This window comes from Hyperolius riggenbachi, chromosome 10 (genome assembly GCF_040937935.1).
Source record: "Hyperolius riggenbachi isolate aHypRig1 chromosome 10, aHypRig1.pri, whole genome shotgun sequence".
NCBI classification, from domain to species: Eukaryota; Metazoa; Chordata; class Amphibia; order Anura; family Hyperoliidae; genus Hyperolius; species Hyperolius riggenbachi.
In genome coordinates this window covers 9,855,897-9,874,861 of record NC_090655.1, presented here as the reverse complement: position 1 = coordinate 9,874,861, position 18,965 = coordinate 9,855,897, and the positions used below count along the sequence as shown (strand labels likewise).

General features: G+C 47.6%; 1 protein-coding gene across 1 annotated transcript in view; it reads left to right on the top strand.

Annotated features, from left to right (window-relative positions):
- HPSE2 (heparanase 2 (inactive)) overlaps positions 1-18,965 on the top strand; it is a 419,309-nt gene that overhangs the window by 31,631 nt on the left and 368,713 nt on the right. The gene's annotated exons all lie outside the window — the stretch shown is intronic.

Below are 18,965 nucleotides of genomic sequence, written 5' to 3'. Positions count from 1 at the left end.
GGGCTAGAGGGGACATATTTAGTGGCTATTCTGAATCTCATGGCCCAAATGAATCGGATCAAGATGATCTAATTCACTGATTACTGAATCTCAGTTTTGGATGGAATCTGAATCTTATTCAAGGCCAGGCATTCCATTAGGCACCTTAGGCAGATGCCTAGGGCAGCCACTGTTGGAAGGGTACTTGCCATGGGCTGAGACATTTAGTCTTCTTGGTCATTCATATGCCACCATTTGAGCACGGTGGTGTAGTGGTTAGAACTCGCAGCACTGCGTTCCTGTGTTACTGTGTGTGTTTGAACCCCAGCCAGGGCACTATCTGCACAGAGTGTGTATGTTCTCCCCGTGTCAGTTGGGGTTTCCTCCCTGCACTCCGGTTTCCTCCAACATCCCAAAAACATACAGATAAGTTAATTGGCTTCCCCCTAAATTGGCCCTAGCCCTCAATACATACACTACACGATACATACATAGACATAAGACTACGGTAGGGATTAGATTGTGAGCTCCTCTGAGGGACAGTCAGTGACAAGACAATATACTCTGTACTGCGCTGCGTAATATGTTGGCGCTTTATAAATACTACATAATATTAATAATTTGGGTGCATATATGAGGCAGGGCAGGCACTTTGTGTATTTTAATACAAACAAGCTACATAAAGTGAACAATGAATTGTGGGGCTCTGATGGTGTCTGATATTGCAATGACTGACGTACTTGGCAGACTCCGGACTTCTGTCCCCCAAAGTGTAAAAGTACAAGCTGTAGCAAAATGCCACCTTCTTCCAGAAACAAATATGATCACCATAAATCGTGACAATAAAGTTTTGTGAAAAACAGGAGAAATAGCCCCCCCCCCCCCCCCCCCCAAAAAAAAAAAATAAAAAAATAAAAAAATTAATGTTGGTTATATCTACAGTTGCACTTTTTATTTTTAAACAGGGATTGGTAAAAACTGATAAAATAATGTTTTATTTTCTACTTTGTTCCTTATTTTTCCAATATATATATGTTTTGGCCAGAACCCGAAGTGTGGCCACTTCGTGTTCTGGCCGGTCACTTCGGGTTCTGGCTGGTCACTTCGGGTTCTGGCTGGTCACTTCGTGTTCTGGCCGGTCACTTCGGGTTCTGGCTGGTCACTTCGTGTTCTGGCCGGTCACTTCGGGATCTGGCCGGTCACTTCGGGTTCTGGCTGGTCACTTCGTGTTCTGGCCGGTCACTTCGGGATCTGGCCGGTCACTTCGGGTTCTGGCTGGTCACTTCGGGTTCTGGCCGGTCACTTCGTGTTCTGGCCGGTCACTTCGGGTTCTGGCCGGTCACTTCGGGTTCTGGCCGGTCACTTCGTGTTCTGGCCGGTCACTTCGGGTTCTGGCCGGTCACTTCGTGTTCTGGCCGGTCACTTCGGGTTCTGGCCGGTCACTTTGGGTTCTGGCCGGTCACTTCGTGTTCTGGCCGGTCACTTCGAGTTCTGGCCGGTCACTTCGTGTTCTGCCGGTCACTTCGTGTTCTGGCCGGTCACTTCGGGTTCTGGCCGGTCACTTCGTGTTCTGGCTGGTCACTTCGGGTTCTGGCCGGTCACTTCGGGTTCTGGCCGGTCACTTCGTGTTCTGGCCGGTCACTTCGGGTTCTGGCCGGTCACTTCGTGTTCTGGCTGGTCACTTCGGGTTCTGGCCGGTCACTTTGGGTTCTGGCCGGTCACTTCGTGTTCTGGCCGGTCACTTCGGGTTCTGGCCGGTCACTTTGTGTTCTGGCCGGTCACTTCGTGTTCTGGCCGGTCACTTCGTGTTCTGGCCGGTCACTTCGGGTTCTGGCCGGTCACTTCGTGTTCTGGCCGGTCACTTCGTGTTCTGGCCGGTCACTTCGGGTTCTGGCCGGTCACTTCGGGTTCTGGCCAGTCACTTCGGGGTCACTTCGGGTTCTGGCCGGTCACTTCGGGTTCTGGCCACAATACTGGCAACCGGAGGGGACACGCGTGTCCCCCCAGAGTCATTCGTCGTGGCAGGGAATCCTGCCGTTCCTGCAGAGCGGGTGCTGGCAGAAGCAATGTCTGCAGCCTCCCCGCTCTGCTTTCCTGGCGCGACAAACGACTCTCTGGGACACGCGTGTCCCCCGGCTGCCCATAGGAGAGAGAGCGAGGCAGGGGGAGGAGTGAGAGCTGAAGCCGGCGGCTTCACCCGTTACATTGCCGCCCGCTTCATTTCATTACATTAACTAACATTTGCTACATTTGGCCAGAGACGGCCAGAAAATACATTAATCTTAACAGGAAACATTCCACTTCTAACATTGGCCGCAGCGCAGTAGACACTTCGCACATTGACCGGCCAGAGCACGAAGTGGCCACACTTCGGGTTCTGGCCGTAACATATATATCATTTAGGTGTCATAAGTAGGGGTAAAGTTATTGCTGATTAAACAGGGAAATAGCTAAAACGCCAAAACTGCTCTGGTTTATATGGGGGAAACAAGGTCTAGATGCGAAGTGCCAATCAAAAAGTGAAAGAAAAAGGCTAAGGGCCTTAAAGAAAACCTGAACTGAAAAGTAATAGTCAAAATAAGCATACACAAGTCATACTTACCTTCCATGTAGTCTACTCCTCAGTGTCTTTCTCCTGTCCCGCGTCCTATTTGTCCCCTGCAATCAAGGGAATTTTCCGTCCTCCATTTTGAAAATGGCCATTATCCATAACATCTTTCTGGTCAGCACACAGTTAAACTGTAACATCGCCCACTTGAGCCATAGGGAAACATGGACATTACCTGGTACATCAGTTTTCCTCTCAGCTATAACTGACAGCAACTGATATTTTATTGACAGCAACTGATATATTTCAGATCTGACAAAATATTGTCAGAACTGGAAGGGATTATTGTCAGAAGAAAATGGTGAGCTTCTGAGAGGAACTGATGGCAAGGGAACTATGCAATGTTCATTTGAAGTTACCTCATGTGTTTATTTTAAATATTTTTACTCAGTATAGGTTCTCTTTAAGGAGCAAGAGCTGCCAGCTAGAATAGGTTAAATGCGTCCCCCTTATGACAAAGCATTGTGAGGAGTGGTTTACATGTATTGTGCGGTTGCTGCTGTCTGATCTGCCTGTACAGTGGTTTGCAGTAATGTAAGCATTCTCTCCTCTGGCGGTGATCCTGTATTTAGTCTGTATTTAGTCTGTATCTCCCCTTGTGCCAGCTTCAGCAGAGAGAAGTAGCAGCGTTCGACAATGAACCTTTCCACAGATCTTGTAAGAGAAGCTCAGAAGTTTTCATCACCTAAATATGGAACAGAGCTCGGGAACTGCGTCTGGGGGGCCGGGGATGAACATGTGCTGTGTGTTTAGCAATCCGTAAATCAAAAAAGGTGTGGCAGGAGCTTTTCTGGAATGACTGTTTACTGGACAAACCTCACACAGCTAGAGGGCTTCCACTGAGGTATGATCCATCCAGTGTAGCAATAGGGGGTGCAGAGGGTGCAACAGTACTTGTGCCACAAGGGCCCCCGAGGGGCCCACTCTCATCCACAGTATTAGCTTTTTATTGGTCCTGCGCTGGTAATAATTACTTCTATAGATTAATATTAGTGAACATTAGCAAACTGCTCCCCTCCCCTCCTTGCACCTCTGACACTGTAGTTGCCATTGGCAGGGATTGCTATGTATAGAGTGCTTGGGGGGTAATCAGTAACAAGCTGCTCCCCATCCCCTCCTTGCACCTCTGACACTGTAGCTGCCATTGGCAGGGATTGCTATGTATAGAGTGCTTGGGGGTAATCAGTAACAAGCTCCTCCCCATCCCCTTCTTGCACCTCTGACACTGTAGTTGCCATTGGCAGGGATTGCTATGTATAGAGTGCTTGGGGGTAATCAGTAACAAGCTGCTCCCCATCCCCTTCTTGCACCTCTGACACTGTAGTTGCCATTGGCAGGGATTGCTATGTATAGAGTGCTTGGGGGTAATCAGTAACAAGCTGCTCCCCATCCCCTCCTTGCACCTCTGACACTTTAGTTGGCATTGGCAGGGATTGCTATGTATAGAGTGCTTGGGGATAATCAGTAACAAGCTGTTCCCCATCCCCTTCTTGCTCCTCTGACACTGTAGTTGCCATTGGCAGGGATTGCTATGTATAGAGTGCTTGGGGTAATCAGTAACAAGCTGCTCCCCATCCCCTCCTTGCACCTCTGACACTGTGGTTGTCCTTGGCAGGGATTGCTATGTATAGAGTGCTTGGGGGTAATCAGTAACAAGCTGCTCCCCATCCCCTTCTTGCGCCTCTGATACTGTAGTTGCCATTGGCAGGGATTGCTATGTATAGAGTGCTTGGGGGTAATCAGTAACAAGCTGCTCCCCATCCCCTTCTTGCACCTCTGACACTGTAGTTGCCATTGGCAGGGATTGCTATGTATAGAGTGCTTGGGGGTAATCAGTAACAAGCTGTTCCCCATTCCCTTCTTGCACCTCTGACACTGTAGCTGCCATTGGCAGGGATTGCTATGTATAGAGTGCTTGGGGGTAATCAGTAACAAGCTGTTCCCCATCCCCTTCTTACACCTCTGACACTGTAGTTGCCATTGGCAGGGATTGCTATGTATAGAGTGCTTGGGGGTAATCAGTAACAAGCTGCTCCCCATCCCCTTCTTGCACCTCTGACACTGTAGTTGGCATTGGCAGGGATTGCTATGTATGGAGTGCTTGGGGGGTAATCAGTAACAAGCTGCTCCCCATCCCCTTCTTGCACCTCTGACACTGTAGTTGCCATTGGCAGGGATTGCTATGTATAGAGTGCTTGGGGGTAATCAGTAACAAGCTGCTCCCCATCCCCTTCTTGCACCTCTGACACTGTAGTTGCCATTGGCAGGGATTGCTATGTATAGAGTGCTTGGGGGTAATCAGTAACAAGCTGCTCCCCATCCCCTTCTTGCACCTCTGACACTGTAGTTGCCATTGGCAGGGATTGCTATGTATAGAGTGCTTGGGGGTAATCAGTAACAAGCTGTTCCCCATCCCCTTCTTACACCTCTGACACTGTAGTTGCCATTGGCAGGGATTGCTATGTATAGAGTGCTTGGGGGTAATCAGTAACAAGCTGCTCCCCATCCCCTTCTTGCACCTCTGACACTGTAGTTGGCATTGGCAGGGATTGCTATGTATGGAGTGCTTGGGGGGTAATCAGTAACAAGCTGCTCCCCATCCCCTTCTTGCACCTCTGACACTGTAGTTGCCATTGGCAGGGATTGCTATGTATAGAGTGCTTGGGGGTAATCAGTAACAAGCTGCTCCCCATCCCCTTCTTGCTCCTCTGACACTGTAGTTGCCATTGGCAGGGATTGCTATGTATAGAGTGCTTGGGGGTAATCAGTAACAAGCTGCTCCCCATCCCCTTCTTGCACCTCTGACACTGTAGTTGCCATTGGCAGGGATTGCTATGTATAGAGTGCTTGGGGGTAATCAGTAACAAGCTGCTCCCCATCCCCTTCTTGCTCCTCTGACACTGTAGTTGCCATTGGCAGGGATTGCTATGTATAGCGTGCTTGGGGGGTAATCAGTAACAAGCTGCTCCCCATCCCCTTCTTGCTCCTCTGACACTGTAGTTGCCATTGGCAGGGGTTGCTATGTATAGAGTGCTTGGGGGTAATCAGTAACAAGCTGCTCCCCATCCCCTTCTTGCTCCTCTGACACTGTAGTTGCCATTGGCAGGGATTGCTATGTATAGAGTGCTTGTGGGTAATCAGTAACAAGCTGCTCCCCATCCCCTTCTTGCACCTCTGACACTGTAGTTGCCATTGGCAGGGATTGCTATGTATAGAGTGCTTGGGGGTAATCAGTAACAAGCTGCTCCCCATCCCCTTCTTGTACCTCTGACACTGTAGTTGCCATTGGCAGGGATTGCTATGTATAGAGTGCTTGGGGGTAATCAGTAACAAGCTGCTCCCCATCCCCTTCTTGCACCTCTGACACTGTAGTTGCCATTGGCAGGGATTGCTATGTATAGAGTGCTTGGGGGTAATCAGTAACAAGCTGTTTCCCATCCCCTTCTTGCACCTCTGACACTGTAGTTGCCATTGGCAGGGATTGCTATGTATAGAGTGCTTGGGGGTAATCAGTAACAAGCTGCTCCCCATCCCCTTCTTGCACCTCTGACACTGTAGTTGCCATTGGCAGGGGTTGCTATGTATAGAGTGCTTGGGGGTAATCAGTAACAAGCTGCTCCCCATCCCCTTCTTGCTCCTCTGACACTGTAGTTGCCATTGGCAGGGATTGCTATGTATAGAGTGCTTGTGGGTAATCAGTAACAAGCTGCTCCCCATCCCCTTCTTGCACCTCTGACACTGTAGTTGCCATTGGCAGGGATTGCTATGTATAGAGTGCTTGGGGGTAATCAGTAACAAGCTGCTCCCCATCCCCTTCTTGCACCTCTGACACTGTAGTTGCCATTGGCAGGGGTTGCTATGTATAGAGTGCTTGGGGGTAATCAGTAACAAGCTGCTCCCCATCCCCTTCTTGCTCCTCTGACACTGTAGTTGCCATTGGCAGGGATTGCTATGTATAGAGTGCTTGGGGGTAATCAGTAACAAGCTGCTCCCCATCCCCTTCTTGCACCTCTGACACTGTAGTTGCCATTGGCAGGGGTTGCTATGTATAGAGTGCTTGGGGGTAATCAGTAACAAGCTGCTCCCCATCCCCTTCTTGCTCCTCTGACACTGTAGTTGCCATTGGCAGGGATTGCTATGTATAGAGTGCTTGTGGGTAATCAGTAACAAGCTGCTCCCCATCCCCTTCTTGCACCTCTGACACTGTAGTTGCCATTGGCAGGGGTTGCTATGTATAGAGTGCTTGGGGGTAATCAGTAACAAGCTGCTCCCCATCCCCTTCTTGCTCCTCTGACACTGTAGTTGCCATTGGCAGGGATTGCTATGTATAGAGTGCTTGGGGGTAATCAGTAACAAGCTATTTCCCATCCCCTTCTTGCACCTCTGACACTGTAGCTGCCATTGGCAAGTTTTTGTACGCCGTATCAATTGTTATGTATAGAGTGCTTAGGGTGGGCCCCCAATGTAAAACTAGCACCAGGGCCCAGAATATCCTTAGCAACACCACTGAATCTGTCCGTACTGAAGATCTTTGCCATTGCCACATAGCACCAACCCTGTGCTCACTCCACTGGCTACCGAGAAAATGGAGAATTCTGTTTAAGATTGGCTTACTGACATTCAAATCCTTGCACAATCTGGGCCCTGGATACCTGAAGGACTTGTTGCAACTGCATCACCCCCCCCCCCCCCCCAATCTTAGATCAAAAGGACGTAACACCTTGGTCACCCCCAGAGTCCACCTCAAAACCTTTGGAGACAGAGCCTTTTGTCATGCTGCCCCTACACTTTGGAACTCCCTGCCACACCCAATCAGGACAGCCCCATCCCTGGAAGCATTTAAGTCTAAACTGAAAACCTACCTTTTCAGTCTGGCATTCATGAACATCTGACTATCTCCTCTGTAACACAACCCAGCCTGAAACCCTGTATTAATCTGAGACACAACTATGCGCTTTGTGTCCTATGGGAGAAAAGCGCTTTACAAATGTTATTGTATTGTATTGTATCTTAGCGGACCTGAACTCAGAACTTCCTCTCTGCTCTAAAAGAAAAGCATGGCATAATAACCTTTAGGCTAGGATCACACTAGGCAAAATCGCATATGCGGTTCCCATTGCACATAGTGGAAAACGCATATTCTGCCTAGAGGTGTTCCTACCCTTAAAGAAAAACATCTCTTTGTTACAGCTGATACAAATCCTGCAGTAAATCTGCAGTGTGTCTACTTCCTGCTTTCATGGAAGCAGACATAGGGTTAACATCATGTGCTTACAAATTAGCTGCTCTGCTGAGGCAGCCAGCTGACACAGCTGAGAGATCACATTACAACTTGTGATTATTCACAGATGAGGAATCAGCCATGCTAACCTCTCTAAATACATACAGGGTGCATTTCTCTCTGTTTCCCTTCTGTCCTGGTCAAGAATTCAGATCAGATCCACTTTAAAGAGAGTCTGAAGCGAGAATAAAACTCGCTTTTCCCTTATATTCAGCAGGGGCATGCGTGCCCCGGCTAAAACGCCGCTATCCCGCAGCATAACGGGGGGGGGCCCTTACCCCCCAAATCCCCTCCGTGCTGTGCGGGGAGCCTGCTGCCCACTCTTTTGTTTCCTTTAAGCACAGAGGTGCTTAACTTGAATCCTTGTGCAGATCGCTTGATACTCCTCCCTATATTGCCTGATGAAGCGGGGTTGAGCCTGCGAAACGCGTTGCAAAATTTTTGGAGCTTCTAATAAATGTGTTTGACTGTCTGAATTGCAGTCGTTGTCGTGTCTGCTTGAGGGAGGTAAGACCACCACTTCCTCCTTCATTTTTGCCATTTAAGTTTTGATTTTAAGCTCATTTAATCTAATTTTATACTTTTGGCGCCTCTGTTCATTGTATACACCTTTGTTTCCTGGTGCCCTAGGCCATGGACAATGTGGCCTTGCCTGAAATCCATCTATGGAGGCACCAGGACACATACCCCGGGCTTTCTGTTCTTTTTTTTATTTTTATTTAAGTATTTATGTAGCGCTGACATATTACGCAGCACTGTACAGAGTATATTGTCTTGTCACTAACTGTCCCTTAGAGGGGCTCACAATCTAGTCCCTACCATAGTCCTATGTCTATATTGTGTAGTGTATGTGTTGCAGTCTAGGGCCAATTTTTAGGGGGAAGCCAATTAACTTATCTGTATGTTTTTGGGATGTAGGAGGAAACCCATGCAGACACGGGGAGAACATACAAACTCTTTGCAGATGTTGACCTATCTGGGATTTGAACCGGAGACCAAGGCGAGAGCGCTAACCACTATGCCACCATGCTGCCCGAGCATTCCATAAACTTCTGCCACAGAGTTTATGGAATACCCAGACAGGTCATGGTGACCCGAAAACTTTATGGTGCAATTTTTTGGGCTTGTTATAAAATAACATTTTGCACTTCCTGAGTGTATGAACTTGTATTCCTCAACGATAATACCTGAATAAACGTTTGTCAGCATACCTGCTCCACGACTAACACTAGCCCATATTTCACTTGCCATAGAAGAGGTTTAGTAGACTGCAGGGATGTCGGCTGGGTATGGGCACATCCAGTATTAGGTAGCTCCCGCCCAGTATAGGTAGCCAGATGTGCCCACAGTATTAGTTATTCCCCTCTCCCCAGGTAAGATAGCCAAAAGCCCATCCAGTATTTGGCAGCCCCCTCCCAAGTATAAATAGCCAGCCCCGTTCCTAATATCATAGCCAGATGTGCCCCAAGTATTAGGTAGCCCCCTACCTTGCAGAGTATGGCAAAGATTACAGCACACACTTGACTCACCTCCTCTGGGCTCCATGTGCTACAGGTCCCATCTGTCTTCTCTGCAGCATCTCTGCTTTGTACTTCCTGGTTCTGAGACCAGGAAGTTCAGAGCAGTGACGGTGCAGAGAAGACAGACGGGACCTGAAGCTCTAGTGCATGGAGCCTGGAGGAGGTGAGTCAAGTGTGCAATGTTATACTTGCTGCTGCACTCCATTCTCTGCAGGTGGAGGTAGGGGGCGTGCACATGCTCAGAAAGAGTGCCTGAGTCGAGCTTGGGAGGATAGAAGTTGGGTCTCCCTTCCTGCACCCTCACAGCTATGCACCCAGAGGCTGGAGCCTATCCAAACACAGCATTCCAGTAGTTTCAAAACCATTTATATTTTTTCCCTATTAGTTTTATGCTATGTTTAATGCTTTAGACCAGAGATTAAATTTACGTTTCATACCACTTTAAAGAGGAACTCCAGTGAAAATAATGCAATAAAAAAGTGCTTCATTTTTACAATAATTATGTATAAATGATTTAGTCAGTGTTTGCCCATTGTAAATTCTTTCCACTCCCTGATTTACATTCTGCCATTTATCACAGGGTGACATTTTTACTGCTGGCAGGTGATGTCAGTGGAAGGAGATGCTGCTTGCTTTTTTGGCAGTTGTAAACAGCTGTTATTTCCCACAATGCAACAAGGCTCCCACAGTGTGATGTCATCACCATGGTCACACTGTGGGAGGGGTTTCACCACAATATCAGCCATACAGCGCCCTCTGATGATCCGTTTGTGAAAAGGAAAATAATTCTCATGGGAAAGGGGGTATCAGCTACTGATTGGGATGAAGTTCAATTCTTGGTTACGGTTTCTATTTAAATTCGTAGGATTGTGGAATTCATGAATCCAACAGCTTGACTGTAACCTTCCTCCATGTGAGTGTGACTAGGGTTGTGCCGGGGGCGTGGTTAGGCGTGTGACAGGGGTGTGGCTTAAGTGTCCCTCTTTCTTATCTCAGAAAGTTGGTGACGGGGATTCCTGCACCCCCTGTGCTGGACCCCCTGTAATTCCCAACTCCTCGTTCTTCATCCCCTTCCTTCTGCGGCGGCTGATGTTCTGTGTCTGCAGCCTCCCGCGCTGTCACGGCCGGCCTCCTGTGCCAGAACATGTCTGCAGCCTCCCGCGCTGTCACGGCCGGCCTCCTGTGCCAGAACAGTTCAGGCCTCTCTTGCAGAACACAGAACATTGGCAACCACAGTTTGCTCTCTGCATCCCTTAATAAATTTGGGAACATGCTCTTCTACAAGGAACGTAGCCTCCGGATTGATCTCCATACGGAGATGATTAATACACTTGCTGCAATATCTCCATCTGTTAGATCTTGCCATTTGTTGCCTCTCGGTTTCCTGAAGGTCCTCTCTGTCAGCGGAAGGGTTTTGCCTGATTATCCTCTCATCTGTATAGCTCTGGGAAAAATGTAATTCATTTCTTTTACAAGGAGATAAAGCGAGGAGACCAGGCAGGAAGCTGGAGAGGCTTTTGCTGGGTGATATACAACTGATCACTGGATACCCTGCTTAAAGGGACACTGTAGGAGGGTCAGGGGGAAATGAGTTGAAGTTACCTGGGGCTTGTAATGGTCCCCCGCAAACATCCTGTGCCCGCGCAGCCACTCCCTAATGCTCCGGCCCCGCCTCTGGTTCACTTCTGGAATTTCAGACTTTGATGTCTGAAAACCACTGCGCCTGCGTTGCCGTGTTCTCACTCCCACTGATGGCACCAGAAGCGTACTGTGCAGGCCCAGTATGGTCTGTGTCTGCGCAGTACACTCCTGGTGACATCAGCGGGAGCGAGGACACGGCAACGCAGGCGCAGTGGTTTTCTGACTTTAAAGTCTGAAATTCCAGAAGTGAACCGGAGGCGGGGCTGGTGCATCGGGGAGTGGCTGCGCCAACACAGGATGTCTGCGGGGGACCATTAGAAGCCCCGGGTAAGCTCAGCTCATTTTCCCCCGACCCCCCTACAGTATCCCTTTAAAGAGTTATTTCACTATGTTAGAGTTAGAAAATTGGGCTTGCCACAGCTGGGGGTGGGAGGGGTGTTGGGGGGGGGGGGGGGGTTAGGGGGTAACATTAGGTCCCCTGTAAAAATCCTTTTTGATCTGGTCTCCATTTATTTTCTTTTAAAGACACTCTGTAATAAAAAAAAAAGTCCCCTGGAGGGTACTTACCTGGGAGGGGGGAGCATCAGGGTCCCAATGAGGCTTCCCCCTCCCCTGTAGCTGCAGGCAGTCCAGCGCTGGCTCCCCCGAAGTGTCCCGCAATCCCGGCTCGGCAAGCCACACAGAGAGCTGTTGCGGCTCTCAGCACGGAGATAGGCAGAAATAGCCGATCTCTGTCTGGTCTGCTCCACTACGCAGGTGCAGGAGATTTGCAGGAGACTTGTGCCTGCGCAGTGGAGCAGCCTGACAGCCATCGGCTATTTCCGCCTATCTCCGAGCGGAGAGCAGATACTACGCCTGCGCTGGAGCCCGGGAGGTAAATATTTACATCCCCGCTGTTCGGAGGGGAACAGTGAGACCGCCGTGGGACACAGGAGGATGGAGGAAGCCTGGATAGGATTCGGAGGCTTCCACCACCCGAGGTGAGTACCCCCCAGGGGAACTTCTTTTAGTTACTAGGTTTTCTTTAAGCAATACCAGTTGCCTGGCAGCCCTGCTGATTGCCTGCCTCTAATACTATTAGCCATAGCCCCTGAACAAGCATGCAGTTCAGATGATGCTGACATTATTGTCAGATCTGACAAGATTAGCTGCATGCTTGTTTCTGGTATGAGTCAGACACTACTGCAGCCAAATAGATCAGCAGGGCGGCCAGGCAACTGGTATTGTTTAAAAGGAAATAAATATAGCAGCCTCCATATTTTTCTCTCTTCAGGTGTTCTTTAAGACTCATTTATTAACAAGAAAATGAAAGCTGCAGCTTTTTCTGATGCGTAAAAGGAAAATAAGTGCGACAGCAGCTCCTAGGTCCTCAGCAACACCCCCTGACTGCTCACTCCCCCTCACAACCAAACTGAAACTCCGCCTCTTTTCTAGAGAATGCAATGATAGGCTATCTGTAAATGGGGGCAGGGCTGCAGCTGATAGAGCAATTACAGTACTCTTCAGCCCCTTTCACACTGGGGCAATGCATCACTCTCCCACGCCGCTCCCCCAGCGGCATTAGTCCCTATGAGACTTGCCACAGTACCCATAGTGTGACGCAATGCAACAGAAGACACAGAGGCAACACAGACTCTGCAGTGTGTTGCCAAGCAGTACGTGCAATGCTGCTCGGCACGCGCTTGCACTGGAGCCAGTGGCACTGGGGGTGCAGCGCACATTACTTCCTGTCCAGCAGTGGGCTCATCACGGATCGGGGCGGAGCTATGCACATTACCCCATCGGCACAGTCTACTGCAGGGCGTGTGTTATAGTAAATGGTTGGGTGCGATTTTCCCCTGGCGGGCTCTCATGCTGCAAGACACCGCGGGCCATATGCAATTCAGTTTTCCCCCTGACTTTTCTTCTAGGAGATAATTCTTAATCTTCTATTTAAAATAACTTTCCAGTATTTTTTTAACTAAAAAAGTACCAAAAAGTAAATGAAAAAGTACTACCAAAATTATTTTGAATATTTTCTTGCTTTGCAGTATCTGTTATGCGGCCTGCCGGCCTCCTTAGGAGCTTGGGAATAAAGAGGCTTGCTATTCAGCAAACATCAAAGTAAGAGAGATTTTTAACTTCAGTATTGCCTTTTTGGCTTCCTTCTAAACTGTTTAACACAGGAGAATAGAGGTTTAAATTAGCTTTTGCAGCCTGACAAGTTTAAAAATACCACCAGGAGAAATCTCAGGAGGGAAAGTGATAGTGAATGGCATATGGGCCTGTGGGTGAAATGAGCAAAACCCTGATAACTTCAGGGGGAACATCTGAGAATGGGAGAGAGCAGGCAGCTGTAGCTTGCTGAGAGGATGAGGAGGATTTTGCTGCCGATTGCATTGTTTAATGTAAAAAAAATAAAGAAAAACTTTTTTTTTTTACAAAATCTTTCTTTGCAAAATAAGTTTTAACATTATTCTATCATAGTAAATTACAAATATGATACCCATCTTTTGAGTTGTGAGCCCAGCAAATCCTCAGATGTAGAATCTTGGCAATGATAGTCACAGCCATGTGTTTTCTGTCTGGTTCCACTGTTACCTTCCTGTTACTCTGTATTTCGCTCACAGATGAATTGATAAGGCCCGCCTCCCTCCCCACAGAGGGTTTACCGTACATGAAAATACGCAGTAAAATAGTTTAAACGTTATTGCCCCTAAACTGGTGCTTTTAGGAGAAGAGGAGAGAGTACCGCCTCCTAAGGGGTGGTTCACACTTGGCGCTTTGCCCGTGACCGAGTTTGGCTCTGCTATCATGATTTGCGGGCAAAATCTCACAATTCAGCACGATTTGCGCTTGTGATTCCCGTTCAATAGAACGAGACTCACAGAGCAATCGCCCCTAAAATGCTGCATGCAGCACATTTGCAATTAATAGAAGTCACAACCGCTGCAGTGTGAATGCATCCATAGGGATACATTGTAGCAGCGCTTTGCTGATAGCCGGGGATCAGCAAAGCGCTGCAATCAGCAAAGCTACAATGTCTCCCTATAGATACATTCACACTGCAGCGGTTGCGATTTCAATTAATTGCAAACACGCTCCAAGGGGCGATTGCTTTGTGATTCTCTGTAATGATCGCTGCTGCAGCAGCTATTGCTGGAAGTAGTAGTGCTGCAGCTCAGGCAGTTCTGATGTCTTTCCATGCAAGCTGCATAGGTTTGTCTGTCTTTCCCTGCTGTCAGCTTGTGACTGATTATCATTCACCTGTGTGGGAATCTGCATGTCTGCTCCCATTGGATGACCTCAGTATAAAGATCTGCTTCCTGCAGGGTTTCCTTGGGTTTTCATAGCTTCAGCTTAAGCCTGCCTTGCTGTCGCTTTAGCCCCCGATCGTGTTTCTTGTTATAAAGATACTTTGCTGGTCTTTGCATCATATATTGGTTCATTGCCAATATATATGCATACCAGCACGTTTATTATTTTCCTTGTATTTGTGTTACGTGATACATCAGTGTCGCTGATGTATACGTACACGAACTGTTTATATCCTGTGTGCAGTTAGTCAGCTTTCCAGCACGTTTTGGTAGGTTGCGCGTACCGTGACCACCCGTGCTGAGGTAGTTACCCTGCTCCTGGTTCTGTTTGTGGATTGCGTTCATCTCTGCGAAGAGATAACGAATCCTTCTGAATCCTGTTCTGTTACCGTTTGTGGATTGCGTTCATCTCTGCGAAGAGATAGCGAATCTTTCTGAGCCCTGTTCCCGGTTTTGCTCCAGTGTTAGTCAGCGTTCCTGCTTATGTCATATATCGGTTCATTGCCGATATATACATATGTTAGTCAGACGTTACAAATAGTTTCATTGATAGCTGTAATTGTAATACGCTAGGAAAACATACTTATTGTATATTTATCTGTGTTACGTTCATCTATCTTAATCCTGCTATTTTCTGACTGTCCTGTCTTTGTGAGGCACGCCATCGCCGCATCGCATTGGCTGCCTCATTCCAATCTGTCTGGTTTTGGACGCTTGCTGTCGCTAAGTAGCCGCTAGCTAGCAAGCGTTCATTCTGTCTACCTGTCCTGATCTCCTCAGTTCTGGTTTGTGCGCTCAGCGCTACTTTGCGCTGAGACGTTATAACGTAAGCATTGTTTGTGGCTGTCAGATCTGCACCGGCTCTGTGCGCCACAATCTCCTATTGGAGTCAGTCCTCCCCTCCACTATACTAGGGATAGCCTGTTTCCTTGTGCTGGTGTGTGTACCTCCTCCACGCCAGCTCATGCGTTGCATGCTGACTGTGGAGAATACACCACCAAGCCTTACATTATGAAAACCCCATTACCAATCCCCATTGTGGGGGGGATTCCCAGAAAGTATGACACTGTTAATTATGGTTCCTGTTCCTTTAAGAAATTTGAAGAACTTAGCTCTGAAACAGAAAATGAGTTTTTCTCTGAATGTGCCAGGTTCCTGACCAATCCTGATCTCCAAGCGACTCCTGTTTCAACCTGGGCACTCCAACTAAGTTATATTTTGTTTAAAGGGGAATTATTCCAGTGGGCATTTGATGTTCTCAATCATTCCGATTTGAAAGATAGACCGCTGGAATTTCTAGCGTTTGTGATCCATAACTGGTTGCGCATAGATCCATTGCCTTTTCCTCTTAATGAACTCCTGGCAGCAGGCCAATCAGCTGCTCCTTCAATTGCTTGCAAGAATGAGCAGCAAGCAGAAAGTGTTACTGATAATTTTCCTGCAGCTTTGAATAAATCACCAAAAACCGCAGGGTCTAAGGCCAAACGCAAACGTTCTAAGAAACGTGTCCAATCTGCAGAATCGTTATCCTTAGCGACTGAGACCTATAATGAGATTCTGCCATTAACAGATAATGAAATGCAATTGTCTTTCAGGGGAGTTAAATGGACTTATGAAACTACTAATGAACTTTCCTCCCTGGCTAGGGAAAATAAAGATTTTTGTTTAAAAGAATTATCTGAGTATGATTATGATGAGATATTACAGAGTATTGAACAAATCAACTTATTTGTGAACCAAGGGAAGTTTGCATACACTACAGTTCAACACTTGCTACAGGTATTGGAGATTCTTAAGAATAAAGAATCTGCCAATCACCTGCTAATTAACCCTATACATGTGCCTGCCACAATCATATCTGCAGACTGTGATCAGCCTAAATGTTTCGCTGTTAAGTATGCATGGGATCCTCCATTCGAGAGGGGAGAGATGGAAGCCCTGGTCTGTGAATGGAAGAATGATTCAAGTTCATTTTGTCAATTTTACAGTGCAAAAAGTGAAATGGTATTGAACGCATGCATTAAGTCAGCCTATAACCTAATAGAGGCTGGTGTGTGTAGGTATGACTGTGTGGCTCCCTTGATTGATGTGTGGGAACTGATTTTGGATGATTTTTATGTGACTCCGAATTCGCAAATTTGGCGTTCTGACCCGCCTGCTTCAGCACCTTTGGCTGATTCAGCAGGTGATTCGGAGCTCTTTTTGTGTGAAATTGAAGTTCCTGCAATTCCACCCTGTACCATGGATAACTCAGGGTTACTTCCCAGTAAAACAGAAGCCACTGATACATTCTTAACCTTGCCCTGCGCAAATTTCTCAGCAGAGAATCCAGAGGTCCTGCTGACTTCCGAGTCCAGCCTAGCCAGTACTCATGACTCTTTGTTTAGTGAAACAGACACCAGAAAAATCTTGCCTGTCTCTGCAAACACTTCTGCAGAAATTACTTGTGTTAATAAAGTTCAACTCCTGTCTGATCCAGCAGATGCCAATAGATGCACTACATCAGTTTCCGAGTCCCAGCAATCCTGTCTAGTAGACTCAGAACCCCAGCATCTGAATTTTCCAATTTTACAAATGAATGGTGATTCAGATGCGCAAACATTGTGTCTTGATCTTCCTGTTTCTACACCTCGCTCTAGTTTCGTGAATAGCTCAGAGCATCTGCTATGTGAACCTGAAATCGCAGAATTATTACCTTGTTCAGAAAATTTTCCAATAAATTTGCCCTGTACCATGAATTGTGCAGTAGATCTCTCCAATGAAACTCAGGTCACAGAATCATTATGCTGTCCAGCAGGTGCTTCCATGGTTTTGCCCTGCAATGTGGACTGTTCAGTGATCCTGTCCAGTGAAGCTGTGGTCGCAGAGTCTTATGCTTCACCCAGTACTTTGGATACTTTAAACCCTCTAGCAGAGGAGGCTGAAGCACTGCTTACCTCAGTTGGTGTTGCAGTAATATTCACTTGTTTAGCAGCTGTTTTGGAATTACAGTCTGCTCTAATAAAACTTGGTGAATTTCTGCCCAGCAAAGCAGAAGCCATTGAAATATTGTCCTCGTCAGCAATTGTGTTAGATACCTTGCCCTGTACACAGTCTGATTTAACCAATGTTGAGTCCCTCTCCAGTGTTGTAACAGCCGAGGAACTCCAGCCCTGTCCTCTGAATGTTTCAGAAGTCTTGCCCTGTAACATGGATAATTCTGATTCTCTGGTCAAAATAATAGAAATCTCAGAATTTCAGTCCGGTCTGATGTGTGTTCCTGAAACCCAGCCCTGTATCCTGAAAGATTCTGGTTCTCTGGCCGCTGTGGCAGAGGTTCCAGAGTCCCCTTCCTGTCCAGGGAATTCCTCAGTTTTGCCTAGTCCAGTGGGGGCTGCTGCAATACTGACTTGTTCTGCAGCGCCTCATGAGCCCCAATCCAGTGTATTAAATGAGTCTCTGTCCAGTCCAGAGGTAGTTGTGGAGTCCCTATCTGGTTCAGTGCATACATCAGAAGATTTGTCCTGTCTTGTTAGTGCCCCTGAATCTGATTTGTTACTGACTTTGCTGGAATCAGCGACATCTAAGTCTGATCCTGCATTCTCGTGTAAAAATCCAGTAGTTGCGAAGTCTAGTCATGATGATTTTTTTTTGGCCAGTCCTGGTTTTGGTCCTGTCTTGGCTGACTCTGAGGCTCACAGTTCCTTGACATGCCCAGAGGTTTCTCTTGTGCCAGTGTGCCCAGATGTTCTTTGTGTGCCAGAATGCCCAAGTGTGTTTAAGGTGTTAGCGTGCTCTGATGCTTCCTTAGTGGGAACATGTTCTGATGTTGCCAGTCTGCCTGCATGCCCAGAGATGGTTCTGGTCCCTGAAAGCCCTGATATTGATGTTTGTCCTTGTGGCCCTGACTCGGGAATTGCCCTAGGTTCCATAGGGGTTCTTGATAGTTCTCCATGTGAGCCTAAGGGGCATTCTGACCTATGGGGATCTCTTTGGAGCTTCAAGGTGTTCTGGGAGGTCTCTGAGAAAACTTGTCCTGGTGCCTTGGACTGGTTCAACAGTGGGTTTTGTCTTGGTAAAGACAGTACCGGTGGGCATTGCAAAGGCTTTGGCGTTTCTGAACTGTTCCTGGAAGGCGGTGGGTATCGCTCAGGGAGTTTCGGAGGGCTTTCTTCTGGAAATCATGGTTCTGATGGGTGTCACACTGGGGCTTGTAGTACTGATGGGCATGGTTCTGTAGGTTCTGGTTCTGATGGGTCCAGTCTTGTGGGGACTGATTCTGGAATTCGGTCTTGCCGGGCTGTCCCGGTCATCATGAATTATCAGTCAGACTGTTTTGTTGGAAATTTCAGTTTTGAAAAGCGTCTGGAATCCGCTTTTAAAGGCGGGGGTACTGTAATGATCGCTGCTGCAGCAGCTATTGCTGGAAGTAGTGCTGCAGCTCAGGCAGTTCTGATGTCTTTCCATGCAAGCTGCATAGGTTTGTCTGTCTTTCCCTGCTGTCAGCTTGTGACTGATTATCATTCACCTGTGTGGGAATCTGCATGTCTGCTCCCATTGGATGACCTCAGTATAAAGATCTGCTTCCTGCAGGGTTTCCTTGGGTTTTCATAGCTTCAGCTTAAGCCTGCCTTGCTGTCGCTTTAGCCCCCGATCGTGTT